At 41.2% G+C, this 15,386-nt stretch overlaps 1 protein-coding gene across 19 annotated transcripts in view; it reads right to left on the minus strand.

Annotated features, from left to right (window-relative positions):
* Positions 1–15,386, minus strand: part of nfixb (nuclear factor I/Xb) — a 149,185-nt gene that overhangs the window by 100,981 nt on the left and 32,818 nt on the right. The window lies entirely within an intron of this gene.

The raw sequence follows: 15,386 nt of genomic DNA on the forward strand, positions 1-15,386 counted from the left end.
TTTCAGCTCCATCACCAGAGCCCGTAATGAAACACTGACGCTCACCCATCATCTGCTAACACAGCGAAGGACAGCACACCTCCACATTTATCTCCAATCAGCCAAAGGTTTGATATATCGCTGGATAACGTAACAAAAGAACCTCACTGTGGAGTGTGAGTGTGTTTGGCATCACTGTCAAGACATATTTGCATCCATCACCACCTGCACAAACTTAGTGTAGCAGGAGGAGATAACTGACACTTGAATGTATTTTCCAGTGTGTCTGCTTTTCTGTGGGAATTAAGGTTTTCTGGGTGACCCTGCCAAAATGCAAATAAACCACCATTCAAATGTCAGTGAAATTTGACTACAAGGAGTTTTAAGTCATTTTCTCTTCGCTATGCTGTTTGCCTTTCACTTGCTGAAGAAGAAGAAGAAGAAAAAAAAACATTTATTTTTCAGGAAGAAAACTGCAGTTTTTTCTAAAGTCACAGATTTCGTGGGGGGGCTACACCGTGCTTTACATTTGCATGTCTGCACTATCTGCTGCTCCACACTACGCCTATATTGGGTACTGCTCAAGTTGCTGTGTTGGAAGAGCCTATATGGTTATTTAGGTCTATCGAAGCGGCATAAACCCATCATGGAAAGTGTCTCAGGGTTAATCTTCTTACCCGGAAATTAAATTAGGGCCACATGCGCGTGGCCTTTAGCTTTAATTATTAGCCTATTATCAATTAGCAGTCGGAGGTGACAGGGTTTACTCAGTGATATTATTAATAATAATTATTATTACTTTATTAATTAATTAATTATTATTATTATTAATAATAATAATAAAATTATGAATACGAAATACATGCTCTGCTTCAAACGTACCAGTTTGCGTCGTTTCACATCACCTTACCGTCCCCTTAAAAGATCCCGGAAAAAAACCGCTGCTGTGACCAAATAACTGCCTGTTAAAGGGACAAACTATCTCTCAGCGAGTTTCATAAACACACCGATATCCACCCAGTTAAAGGCATGGCTTATTTTCTAACCACCATGTTTCTCTGGCTCAAAAACCACCCAGGCCCCAATAATAAGCGCAAGAAACCCCAAAGCCAAAACAATTAAAGCTGCGCCATCACTTTCTTCTTCTTCTGCTACCACTTATATTTTCTTCTTCTTCTTCTCTGCCATAAAAGGGAACTTAAAATAGAAATGTTTAAATAAATAAATAAAACAGTGACGATATCGTTGACGGACCCTGGCAGCAAAAAACATGTAAATTAAAAAAATAAAAAATCTGGAGACGGCCTGGCACATCCCCCGCAAGCTACACATTTGTGCTACACCGTTACTGAAACCCCGACGTCAATTAATACCAAGAGGGGAGACCCTGAAACACCCAGATATGTATTTCAAATGTAGCCTGTCAAGCAGATGCAGTGCCAGCATGGCTCTGAATGACCCGAGTGACGGTTCAGCGTATGGAATTCAGTTCAGGTTTCGCGACATTAATCATTTCCCCCCTTAAATCTTTAAATTTTCTTTTTTCCCTCCCCCCAGTTATCGTATATAAAAAGAAACACTTGGCCCACTCAGAGTCGATAACCCTAATTTAAAGCAATTTGTATTTTTTAAATCAGAGATCACAATTTCAATCGCAAAGGCTTCGGCTTTATATTCAAACTGAAATAAAACAAATAAAAAAATAGTCAGATCGTCCACATAAAAGCTGAATGCTGTCTATGACAAGACAAAAGAAATGATTTTTTAAGTCCTTTATTTTTCCAATTCGCCGCACGTCTGACAGAGACTGAGAGGAGTTGGCTGCCAACTTCAGATTAACTCTTTCAGCAAGGACAGAAAAGGCTCTTAACTGTGAAAAACATCCCAGAGTTGGATTCATTAATGCTCCTTTGCATTTTAAGCTCCGTTTGAAATAACAATGGAGGAGTCCATCATTTTAAGATAATTGATATCTTATTATATTTTTTCATTCATTAATAATAAAAAATGTATTGACAAAAACATGCTAAATGTATTATCACTTCTAATTAATTTAGTCTAATCTAATCTAAAACTAAATTAGTTTTGCTTTTTTGCTTTTTGGCATTTTTCAGCCACCGTCAGCACCTCAATACATAATTTCTGAGTATTTGTGTCTTTGTATGTGGTTGCCATAAAAAAGGATAAATCAAGACTCAATCAACCAAGAAGCCGAAGGCCGTCTTGCGTATTCACAATTCTTTTTTTCCTGTCCTTAAACAAAAACAGGTTGAATGCATGCAATTAAAAGTAACACAGCGATTAGAAGTGTCAGTTTGCGATTTTAGCCATACAACTTTTCCAAGAAATGATGGCGGTGAAAGTGAGCTTTTGCACTAAAGTCCAGATCCTACAGCCAAATAATCAAAACTCTGGCACAATGAAATGCTTTTCTTTTTTTCTTTTCTTTTGCATTTTTTTTTTTGTTATGATAAATCCCTGGCTTGAATTTTGTTTAACAAACAAAGTGTTTGCCATGCCCAGAATACGAGAATGACTTGTCTACATCAGGTAACTTTCACGTAAGACCCACAAAACCCATGATAGTAAAACTCTCTGCCTCTTTCTGAACCCAGCAGCAGGTCCTTCCATCATGTGGCACCTGACCTCGCTGAGGCCTCTCTGCATCTCATTAGGCCAATTAAGCCAGTAGTGTGCACAACCCGAGGGCCTTCCAGCTGCCTGGCCCCTTCATTAAGGGGAAGCTCTGGGCTGGTGGGGCTCGGCTGCATCCTCTCCTGACCACCTGAGTGTCCCTGACCCGGACGAAGCCTGACACCGGTTCCACCACTGACCCCTGGCTGACAGAGAGCCAGGGTGTGAGGAAGGTGCTGGAGGAGAAAAGGGTTAGGAGGGACGCAGAGGAGATTCAGTCATTTATTTTAGAGTGCAAAAATGTTAGAGGCCTGTGAGAGTGAGGATGAGGCAGTCAGGTGTACATTTCGAGAAGGAGGAAAGCACTTGGAGTATTCTAGCTGCATTTTAAAATTTCACAGATTGGTGCTTAAGTGTGAAGAAACTGTTTCCCCTGATGCCACAAAGTATGCCATCCTTTGGTTGGTGTTCTGTATCGGAATGAAACGGCCCGCTGCATGACCCTCTGCTGTTATCATCCACGGTAATCATTCCTGGCTCAGGGTTACATTAAAAAAAAAGGGTGGGGGGGTGGGGAGTGGTATCTCGGAGCACCCTCTACTCTGTTTCTTTAGCAAGTGAGTGATGCGTGGAGATCCATGGAGCTCAGCGCCGTGCATTGGTTGCACTTATCTGAGTTTACAAACCAGCACGTTACTATGTGTGAAAAATCTGCAAGCAATTTGCGGTGGCTGCGTGCTAACGTGCCCGGGGTGGGGTGGGGTGAGGTGGGAGAGGGGCTGAAGAGAAGAAGAGGCACGCACGGCACATTCCAGTCCCCACAAAGAGCTGCTCCGCTTGCCCGGATTGCACTCCAAAATGGTCCTGGGCCCTTTGGAGCGTTGGCGTTTACATGAACACTCAACTTTTTAAGTGAAACTGCAAAGCACAGACTGAATGTGAATACACACGAAGAGCACAACTAAACACACCTCATCTGTAAGTGTTGAAGCTGATGACTTGAGGCTATTTTGTTTTGAGGAATTCTCAGCAGAGAGTTTATAAAACAATATTTGTTCCTGCTCGAGGTGGTATAACACAAGTAGAGGCGTGCAGATGTGCTTGGATGAAGACATCAGTATCGATGAGCGAGGACAGAGGAGTGGGGTAATGCACTCCGATCTGCGACATACGTGCATGATAATCATCGGCCTGCTCAGCAACATGTGGATTGTGGCGATGTCACACACTGACCTTTGAAACCATGACATCTCTGCAGCCTGGAGCTCCAGGCATGCATTAATGCACATGCAATCGCATGCTCCAAAACCCTTTCCCCTGCCTAGAAAGAATGCTGGATGAAGAAACCGCCCTGCATCTCACTAACACGTGTGCGTGAGTGACTAACCATGCCGGGACAGGCCGACTCAGCACCACCACTACAGCCATGACTGAGTGTTTTCTCACTGTGCGAGCCAACAGACTACTGCTGCTCACACTGCAGCCAGTGACGGTGATACTACTGACCAGACTACGACATTATGCCTTCTTTTTGTTGTTTTAGCCTCACCTCTTGTTAAAAAAAAGAGAGAAAAACCAACTAATTCTCACAATTTCCCCAAGATCCAAATAAAAAAGCTGCCAAAGTGGCTGGTAGTGGAGACAAACTTACAAACCATAGCCAGCTTTTAGCAGCATTTGGCTGGTGGCGAGTGTTAATTTCCTACCCTGGTAAAAACCAGCTCAGTAATCGGTAAACACGTCGTGCCTGGCCTGCAACAAAGAAATGCATTTAGCAAATTCATTCTCTTTGATCCCACATTCCTATTTTGGTTTGATGGAAGGTGATACATTTTTGATGAGCAGGCTAGAAGTGAGATATCATGTCATTTGAACAGTCTATAAGCAGCCAGGCGCTCGTAGCCATCGCCATACACCACATTTATCTTTGATCTAGACAGTCTGGTTGACACACATCACAGAGAATTACAAGCAGACCGATTTATCAATAGGCTTAAAGCGGAGGGATGTTACACCATAACCCCTCTCATGAAAAGATCCTTTTAGCATTTGGAATTAAAATTTCAACACGGCCCGAAATGAAAAGGATCTTCAGGTTCATGTGTTAACTTGCCGCTTAGCAAAGCTGTAGGGCTTTACTCCCCTTTTCAAAGACATGAGTGTGAAATGCCAAAGTCAGCCTTTCACACACTGCTGGGAGAAGAAAGTGAGCTGAAACAACACGATTGTGTTTTCAAACCGAGGCTCCGCTGTTTGTTGCCCGTTTGAAGGTAAACTCGTCGAGCTCTCGCACCGGAGGAGATTTAAAACATCATCTGAATTTTCTGAAACCGACACCACAATTTCTGGTGTTTGCGATGGTCGGAAAATGCTCCTCTAAAGGTCGGAGCTCCACCCTCACTGCACCAGGTGCACAATGTTTGGGTTCGTGTGGATTTACAAGCATGCACAAGGGCTGATTATGCCTTTGGCTGGTGTCAGATTTTATCATGTAACATATTAGAATAGGCGATAGTCCATTATAATTCTGATTCTGTAACAACCAGATCATAAATGAGATCATTCTGAAAAATAACCTGCTTTTACAGCTAAATAGCTTTACAGGATAATTTCATAATTTCAAGTCTGCTTTAAACCAACAATCAAATAAATATGTGAAACAGGATTTGAATCCTCCAACATTTCCTTTGTTAATGGCATTCCCATATTCTCTCAAATGATAGGGGAACACAGCCTCCTAAAAGCTGTATTACATAGCAATAGAAAATAAATTAAAAGTCTTGTAATTAAAATCTTGTTAAACTATTAACATCAATATTTACTAATTACAAGAACTCTAACTTAACTTTTACATATTGTATTATTAACGCCTAAATATACAAACAGAACTTTACCAGTGTGACCTGTATAGGTCAAGCTCAATGAGTATTGTTGTAGTAATTATATGAACTGTATACATGTGTTTATATATATAGAAGTATACTGACACTGTATTATTGTTGCGGATGTGTATAAATAACTGGTCAGCGTGCAGCTAAATGCGTACTGTCTGGAAATGAAGGGTTATAATGTAAAGCCTCATTTTTACACATTTTTATTTGAAACAAGGGGAATTTTTTATTTTTTTTAAATTTTCTTGTGTACCAAGAGTGTGGGAGACTATTTTCATGTCACACTGTTCTATGCAGAAACTGACTAGGAGAGTAGAAGCAGTAATTGCACTGGCTTGCTATTAAAATATGTTTAGATTTAGTATACTTTTCATATATATATTTGGAGAACACAGAGTAAAATTACAGACAAAATGAGGTTTTTTTATAGTGAAGAACTGTTAAATAGAGCCAGTTATTCCTCTTTGTAATCTAGTGGTGTAAAATTGTGTAAGTAACATGCAATGGAAATACAAATACCTCCACATTTGACCGAAGTACCGCCATTAGGTAAGTGTAACACAACACACCTCAAACAGTTACATTAAGTAATAGAAATCTATTCTAAAATATGAAACTATGTTTCCACACAAAGCACACAGTAAAAATTTCAATCCTGAAGTTATTTGTTTGAATTGTATCAATTTTATGCTGCTTTTACACATGGATACTTTGTAAATAATGATTTTTTAACACTATATAAATCTATGTAGTGATTGTTGAAAGTAAGTGATTACTGAGTTATTTGCATATTTCTTACATTTTACAAAGAAATATTTTTCACAATAAAATAATATCAAGCAAGTAAATTTAGATTGTTTTTAACATAAAAAGACATATTCATTTGTAATTAACTATGATTTTACTTGTAATGGGACAGTTTTAGTTTGTCGCACGGTGCGCTTTCTTAGGCGGCGCAGCTTCTTATTTATGGCTGTCCGTGCCACCTCACTAAAGGGACTATTCTGTCTTGTGCATCTTTCTGTCTCGTGTGGAAATGCTGAGCTCTCTGCTTGTACGTTTGGAATAATTTACCTTGCATTAAAACTTCTTAACGCTGACCATACGTCTACACTTCATACCAACATTAACTAAACTTCCTCAGATTTTTCTGACAAAATGAAAGCCAAAATTGTAGCTGACTGTCTTTGATTAAAGCGTAAATTTAAGGAAAAATCAATTTACTCATGTAGACAGTAAATTCCCATGACTAGTGCTAATTAGCTCCCACAGATGCCTAATGAAAAGGCTTATTGAGGTTTATGGTCACAGTGAGTTTGCAGGCATCACACTCTTAGCGGTCATAATGACCGCAGGCTGTGCGCGATGTGGAGAAAGCTCAGACTCTATACACATCACTTATGGAACTCAGGGATAGAAATAACATGCTTGCACTACATAGTTGTCCCTTTCACTTCGTGCTGCTTTCAAATCGCCAGAACCACAGACGGCATGAAGGGAGCAGCAGTGTTGTGGCTCTGAGAAGCAGAAGGTAAGAGACGTACACATACAGACAGGCAGAAGCCGCTGCCTGCCTCCCTGCAGTCGTCTTCCGGTCTGTATTTATCTTTGAAATCACATCTGAATATGGCATCGAGTTAAATCTACACTGTCGTTAACCTTAGCGGGAGGCTTGCGGATAAAGAGCAGAGGCTTGATAAAACAGACAGGTCAGAAACTTTCCCAAACTGCCTGATGATTGCACACAATCTAAACTCTGAGGCATATGTGGAGCGACAATCGCAGAACAGGCCAAGACAGAAAAACTCCCTCCTGAATAAAGGCTCCAGGAAAGTAAAGCCCACTACTAATGCAGTGTTGAACGCTTTGCAATCAGACAAATAAAGGGGCAATCTAGCACACAATCAAACCAGAGATTTAGCCTGCTCTCCTGCCAACAGCTAGGGACCTCCTCTTTCTGAACAAGGGATGCACTATTGACTACAACCCCCCTTCTCTTTCTCTCTCTCTCTCTCTCTCCAGTCTTCCCTCTCTGCCAGTCTGAAAGGCGTGATGCCAACCTTTTCCACCATTGGGCATGATGCCCTGCCCTTTATGCAAATGCTTTGCTGCCATCCCTAACTCACAACCCCCACTGTCTCACCCACCACGTCTGTGTGCACCCCCCCCCCCAAAGCCTCCTGTCTATATATTCTTTATTATCTTTAACTTGTAATAATCCAAATCACCAAGCTTTGAGCCTTGACCGTAAGTTAATAACTAAATCCTGATGATCTGAGGTCCTGCATGCATGGATCCCAAATGAAGAGTAAAGCTCACTGTGGAGCTTGTAGGCCCATACTTTGCTTTGTGCCCTCTGTGGACAAAAAGCACCAACCAGGGGCGAATATTTGACAGAGGTGTGGTTGTTTGTGTCTGCACGAGCCCTGATAAAGGAGGACATCTCCTGGCTAAAAGAACACAATAAATACAAAGACCAGGAGGGCAAAAGAAAAAAGAAATTAGAATGACAGAATAAGGGCTCTATTTCCAGCAATTAGTCACCGTTTTTCGCATTGCATTTCCATTCATTAAAAGGTTTGTGGAAACATACTTAGCGAGAGCTGCACAGTATATCTAGCAGGGTCACACTGAAAAGATCAAGTTGGGTTCAAATTAAAATGGTAAAAAAAAGAAGCAGAAAACCCATTTCAGGGTCTGCTTAGTGAACGATAAAGAAAGGGTTAAATATGTGACTGAAGAGAAGGTCAATCATGGCTGCCACTGACAGGGCAGTTTCACAAGTTGGCATGGAGGCTATATAAACCACAAAGGTTAATAGATTAGTTGGAAAGATGCAAACAGTGACTGAAAAAAGGGAGCATAAAAGGACAGTCATAGGTTTAATAAAGCGGGCTGGAGGCTGCAGGAAGAGCCCCGATCATGCTGTTAAAGCAGAGCTTCCGTTTGTGCCGTAGGGTGAGTGTCGAGAGGCGCACAAACAGGGCGCAGGGTCCACACAGGCTGGATGGATTCGAGCCCACACACACCACAGGAAAGGAGCTGGGACCTAAGACAAACACTGCACGGCCAGACACACACACACACATGCATGTATACACAAACATTACTGTCTCCTTATACGCCCTGAGAATACCAGGACATGCGGTCTGTTGAGCTTGTTATTCTAAGCATGCTCCAAAGACATAGTCATACAGTAAATATAACCATTTAATTAAAAAAATGCAAATAAATGCTGTTCAATAGTCCACATTTTTCGTGATGCTTTTGTAAGTGTGCAGGTCTCCCCTGCAAGAGAAATCTCGATCTCAGTAAAAATTTTCCTTTTTCCATATAAACAAACAAAGACGTCTAAACCCCAACAGTCTAAACCAACAACGCAGCACCGCAACAATCTCCAAATATAAACTTAGAAGCCTTATTTCCCAAGCCTCAACACAATGGCTTTTCTAATCTTCCTGAGAGAGAAGCGACAAATAAACAAAACCCAAACAGGTTGGTTGAGGGAGAATTAAGGTTTTAACACCCTTTCCTTTTCTTGGTGAATGCCACTACATACACACACCAACACACATGCCTGTTTTCCTTCTTGCTACGTGGACTTCCTTGTCTGAAGCTGCTGTAATAAAGTTTTAAAGAAGCCTAATGTGGTGCCAATAAGTGACGGCGGGCAGCGATGAAAGACGAGCGATTAGGGAGGGTGAGAAAGACAAAACAAAGGATAGATGTGGAACAAGAAAAGCGAGGTTTGTGCCAATATTTAAGGTTACTTCCCACAAATGACTCTGACAACAAACACCGATGAACGCACCGTCAATAATAATGAAGCTAAGCTTGTTTCTGTGTTTGGCAAGGCTAAACAAAGCTTTGAGGGACGGTTTATATACAGATACTACATATGATATTGTGGTATCACACAGCTGTAATAATATAAATAGGGGCTGCTTTTAGATATATACACCCCAATATATATCAAGTGTCTAATGAGTGGACAAGTTGTGTTTTGGTGTATTTGGTAAATCTGCAAACTGTTTTAAATGTCAACATGTTTACATGGTATAAAGATGCATCCTTCACACTTCTGATTGTATCGTGCAAAAGTAGCTTTCTGGATTTTAGCATGAAAAGAGAAATCAGCACTGATATAAAAACATGGTTTGACTTTCTGTTTGTGGGATTTTCTTTTTCATATTACTGTTTTATATGGTTATGTGTTGGGATCTTAGCTGATTTTAGTCATTTCTATAACTGAGACCATTTCAAAGTAAACCACTGGACTTCTTATGTTTGACATTGGGTCAAAGCTACATCATTAATATATAAAACAGCATTTCCTGCTAATGAATCTTTTCATTGGCTAGGTTAGGACCATCAGCGATGGCCCTAACCCTATGTTTTGGAGAATAGCAAAAAGAAAAAACATTAAAATGTAATTTTTTATGCAAGTCAGTTACAATTATGATTATTTTTTCTTTGATTCCCAAGACTTATGGGAACAAATTAAGCGGAAAAAAGCATGTTCTGATATGGTTAGGGTCATCTTACACCTCACAGGGCTAACACAAAGCTCATATCATGACATGAATGTTACATGCAAATTCTTTATTATCAGAATGATGTACTTAACTGTTACAACGACAAAAAAAACACACATATCAAAAGAAATATCGGGGCATATTAGCGAACCATTAGCTTCTTTCAGGCTGAATCCAATCGCCGTGAAAAATAGAAAGTGTTTGTGTGTTCCTGTGCATGTGTGGCTGGACGGAGGGAGGGAAATGAATGAGGCCTTTTCTTACAGCAGGGCCCAGATCAGAGCTCCTAACTATGGGATTTGGTGCTGTTGCCTTTCTCCCCCTGGAGAGAGTAATTAGGTTAGTGAGGACAACTGCCGCATTGTTTTAACAGAGAAGGGATTGTGCAGGCCAAAGTCCCACCAGCAGCATGCTTCCCTCACAACAAAAATGCCAAATGGATTCTGCGGCGCTCCACGCACATATATACACAGCAAAACTTTTTTGGGGGGGTTCCTGCGTTAGGTTTTGTATTTTTATGCGGCGCAGGCTTTTAGCGCCGTGTGTATACGATGAAATGTCAAATACGGTCCAGCAGTGTCAAATATCCTCTCCTGTTGTTGCACTTGTGGCATTCGGGACTCTTTAGAGTAACTGTGTCTACTCTCTCCTGTATCCAGAGGCTTGGCAACACAAAGCACTCCTAACTAGTATAATATGGTTATGATGCATTTGCATTCCTTCCAATCCCCTAGGAAACACAATACGCCTGTATCGTCTGTTTTAATCACGGTCTGCTTCCAAGGAAAGTAAAAGGAGAATACAAACAGCCACAGCTATAAAGAGGCTTTCTCAAATATACTTCAAGTCCGTTTAAATACATCCTCCGCTGATTGATAGAGAGTAAATCAAACAAATCATGCTGGTAGAAAAAAAATAAAAGGATATGGAATGCTCCCCAGTCTACTGTATTTACAATACACAGACTATGGCCTCTTTCATTCCCGCCCGTTTTCCCCTCTTTTCTCTTTGTGCTGAATTTCTTTCTATAATCTTTCTAAAATGAAAGAGGAAAATAACTCTGCTGTTGTTGTAGTCCTCTATACTATTCTCAAGACCTTCAGCTCTTCCAAGTCAGAAGAAAAAAAAAGAAGGCGCCATAATATGCACCTCTGCATCCCCGCCCACACCATCCCTATTCACTTTCATCATAAATCTCCAAAGCCTGGCGGCAATATACACTCAATTTGTGGTCCCCATATGAGTCCTAACTCTGGCTTGATATATTTGTGTTCAGGTGTGCAGATGGAAGTGGGGGGAAAAAAATAACACCACTGATATAAAATGTGTGTTTGTGAACTGATACGCGAGTCCAGCAGGCCGGTCTATAAGACCTGTGAGAGTCTTTTCTCCACCGCAGCTTTCCACAGGTGGCGGTGATGATTGCACTTTATTCCAGATGATGACTGTAATGAGGCCGGTTTTTAGTTTCACTGGGCTTTTCTTGAGATGTAGAGGGACTGACAGAAGCTTGACACGTTAGACAGCCGAATGCTTTCCGGACATTTCGCTCTTCGTCCCCTCCACGTACGCTACCGTTTCTCCATTTTGGCCGGAGCCCATTACATCACAAAAAGGCCTCCTTTAAAGATAATACCTAGACCAGAGTGACGTCTTAATAAAGGGAAGGCAATGAGATGAATGCAACATGGAAGCGAATTCACAAGCTGTCATGATGAGAGTTAGACAAGCGGGGAACGTCCGTGAACTCGCAGAGTAAAGTTAAATCTGGCCCATCTGTGTTTTATATTTTAGCAGTGACATGAAATCCTCATCCTGCGCTGAATTTTCCAGTCAAATATACAACTTTCCATGTAACACACACTAATCCTGAAGCTATTTCTCTGAGCCTAAACAGAGCAGAAAGTTTATATCTGAATTCCCTCCCAGAGTATGCTGCAGCTGGAGTAGGGATGGTAGTTACTGGCTCCCTGAGCCAAAAGGAGAAGCCGCAGAGTTGTGTTTGAGTCTAACCCTGAGCCCTCCTTGGCCTCGGTCTCCTCTACTCAACTTTACTCTACTCCTCACTTATTTCAACAAGGCTCTATTTGACTCTACTGTACTCGCCTCCACTGTCAAGGGGGTCTGAAACAGCCTCGGGCCCGCAGCACCGGCCAGCAAACACAAGTTACAAGAAGCATAGAGCGTGCACTCATACCCAACACATACACAGACACTTCCACACAAACAGAGTCAGTTAATAACACACAAACTCCCGCCCTCCAGCTCTGTTTGCTCACAGCTGCCAGGCCTCCTCAGAGTTCATCTGAGGTAAAGATATGTTATATTATGCAACCGGGTATAGATTTTCCACCCTTGGCCCCGAGCCAACTTCCTGCTCTGAAGAGCAAGCTCTAGCGCTTTGTTCCCTAGGGTGACAGCTATTCCTTGTCGGACGGGGTGGCCGAATTAGATACACAGACAAAAAGAGAGGGAAGGTAGCAGGAAGACATGAAGGGGAGTGAGTGAGTGAGTAAGAAAGAAAGCAAGAAAAGGAAAAGGGAAAGAAAGAAAGTAGAGAGGCACGCAGCCTTGCCAGTCCCAGATATTTTCTGCAGCTTTCTGTCTATATCTTAAAATGCTCATTCCCCCTTCTACACCGTCCTTTCCCCGCCTCTTGAAATCAGGTCACAACTGTTTTCATTACTGTTTGACTTGCGGGTTCATAAGCCTCCAAGCGTCAGCGTTCCTCCACCCACCCCCAAGACAGGAAAAGATTTTCCCTCCAACATTAACCCAATAAATGCCTTGTAAGCCCAGTCACAATCTTTAAGCCATGTTCCTGGAAGAGAAAAAAGTACATCTGAGATGTTGATGTAACGTTAAAGCCTGGAACATAATCAGTGTTGGGCTCGCAGTCTAAGGAGTTACACTCCTGCATGGTCTATGGATCAGCATAGCCAGCCCTCGATCACTTCCCTCCCCTACAGCATGAGGTAATCCAGTGTGATTGTAAAAGAAAGCCTCGGGAAATTTGAGGTAAAATCAACGAGCCAATCAGCACCCCATTATCCCTCCTCTACTCAAAGGGGAACTAAAGAAGTGGTGAAAAGATGATTAATGCCATGACATCATAAACACGTGATGTCATTCCATCCCAGACACCGCCACCGCTTCCTAATTAACTGTGGCCTGATGAAGTCTTTGTATCCAAATTATCCAAATGATTATTACCTCTCCAGGCTCTACCAGGTGTGCAGAGATCTCTTTAGCCTAGTGATACAAGGATGGATGGAAGGAATACACACACACTGAAGATTAACAGCTAAAAATGTGTTTTGGTGCCTTCCCATATATATGGTAGAGTGCCCCAGGGGGTGTTTCTGCTATTGCCAGAAGGTACATGGAAAGAATTTAGAAACGCTCAATTAATTTGAAGCAATAGAAATGCTGTTTATATCAATTTACTGAGCTAGCTGTGACTATGTGTGACTCTTGACAATGCATAAGAGCAACAGGGTGTGAGAGAAAATTTTAAACAATTAGTTAAACATAATGAACACTTAACCTTTAGCTAAAATAATCTTTAGAGGGTTGAAACAGAAAGCTAAAAATTATTTAACAATATTTTTAAATAGCTTAACATGAAAAAAATAGTAGTTGTAATGGATAAATATACAGGTGTAGCGACAGACAGTTCAGTTAACTGAACGTTGTTGCTAAAGGAGCTAAAACTGTTAGCTTAAAGTAACTGGTAACTGAGTGACACCTGTACCTGAATACGAGTTTTTAATATTTCATATCTTAATGTTAATAAAGTATTTTTTTCAATGTTTGATTCTCCAGACCAAAACTCTTTGATATTTTATTTAGTAGCAGTAAACAACAATTAGCTAAAACCATCAGAAATATGACTGGACTTGTTAGCTAAAGCTTATAGCTAGCCAAAAATAAACTGGATAAATCAGCCAAACATGACGGATTATGATTGATATTTTGCTTCTTTATCAAAATTAAAGCAGTAACACCCACTTTTATAAAATCAGCAGTATTAAATGTGTTTCAAAATAAACATGTCTAGGCCGTGGGGCGGTGTCACTAAAAGGGTACTGGAGTTCATTTCACAGGACTGTGTGACTACATTTAAAAACTGTGGTTAATTAAATACAGTAAACAGTCTACTGCAACAACAGAGTTGTGATCAGTGTGATTTTTTCTGAAAGAATGCACACCTGTGTCTTGTGTAATTAAGTATGTGCAGGTGCTTCAGGCTTGAAGCCCAGCAAAACACAGCGTATATAGCCGACATTAGGACTGAATTTGCAGAAATGCTGTACTGTACGTGTAGAGGTTTGTTTCTGAACAAGCAGAAGCCTTTGTGGCTTTTATCTTATTTACAAGATGATAACGCATAAGTGTGTGCCACATTTGTATGAAAGCCTTCATCTGCCAGCTTCATTTATTTCCTTAGTTTTTGAATATTAGCGTCTGAGAGACTGGGTGAGATAGAAAGTCAGCCTGTGGAAGTCTGTGAAGAGAGACTGCAGTCGGACACGGCGAGGGAGAACGGTACTCAGATTTCATCCAGATTAATCTGGAAGCTTTGTAATGAGGGGTCTACTGTATATATTTAGCCAGAGCAGTGAGATGTAGGTCAGACAGACAGGCAGGACAGGCCAAACAACATGCCCAGATTGCCCACACTGAAGTGACCTTGAGTGGGCTGTCAATGATCCGCAACAACAACTCTCTATCTATTCCTGTTGACTTGTGACAGACTGATACAGCGGCTGTTTCGCCCCGCTCGCGTGTTTTGGCCTTTAGTTTCCATTTTGTGGGGCACAAAAGAACTTCAATATCACTCGGCTTGTCTTTTTACGGAAATACTGTTGATTAAAAAGAAAGAGCAGAGAATGAATTACTGTCAACGTTCGCGCCGTGTGTTGATACTGGCAGTCGTTCAAATTTACTCAACACAAGAACAAAGCACGCTTAGAAACGTTTCTGAGTCGGCCGTCGGTGGCTCTAAACATGAGACAAAACTAACTAAACACTGAGAAATGTACAACATTTTTCATTTCACAATCTGCATCACGACTTTATTGACTAAAACCTTTTATAGCAGTGACAGTTTTGTCTACTGGACTTCTTTTGTCGCTTCGACATAAACATGTCACGCACTGTTGTCAAACTGATTTGCAATTATGAACTAACAACTGAGTGATAACAACAAATGAATACAGTAAAGCTGCTATGCAAACTGAAATTATGCCTCAGTTCTTCATGAGAGTTCAGATCTTGAACCTTTTCAAGCCGTTAGAGGTCCAAAGTTTGAACATCTGCTCTTCCCGAGGCCAAAAAACAGTTG

This window comes from Oreochromis niloticus, linkage group LG4 (assembly GCF_001858045.2).
Source record: "Oreochromis niloticus isolate F11D_XX linkage group LG4, O_niloticus_UMD_NMBU, whole genome shotgun sequence".
NCBI classification, from domain to species: domain Eukaryota; kingdom Metazoa; phylum Chordata; class Actinopteri; order Cichliformes; family Cichlidae; genus Oreochromis; species Oreochromis niloticus.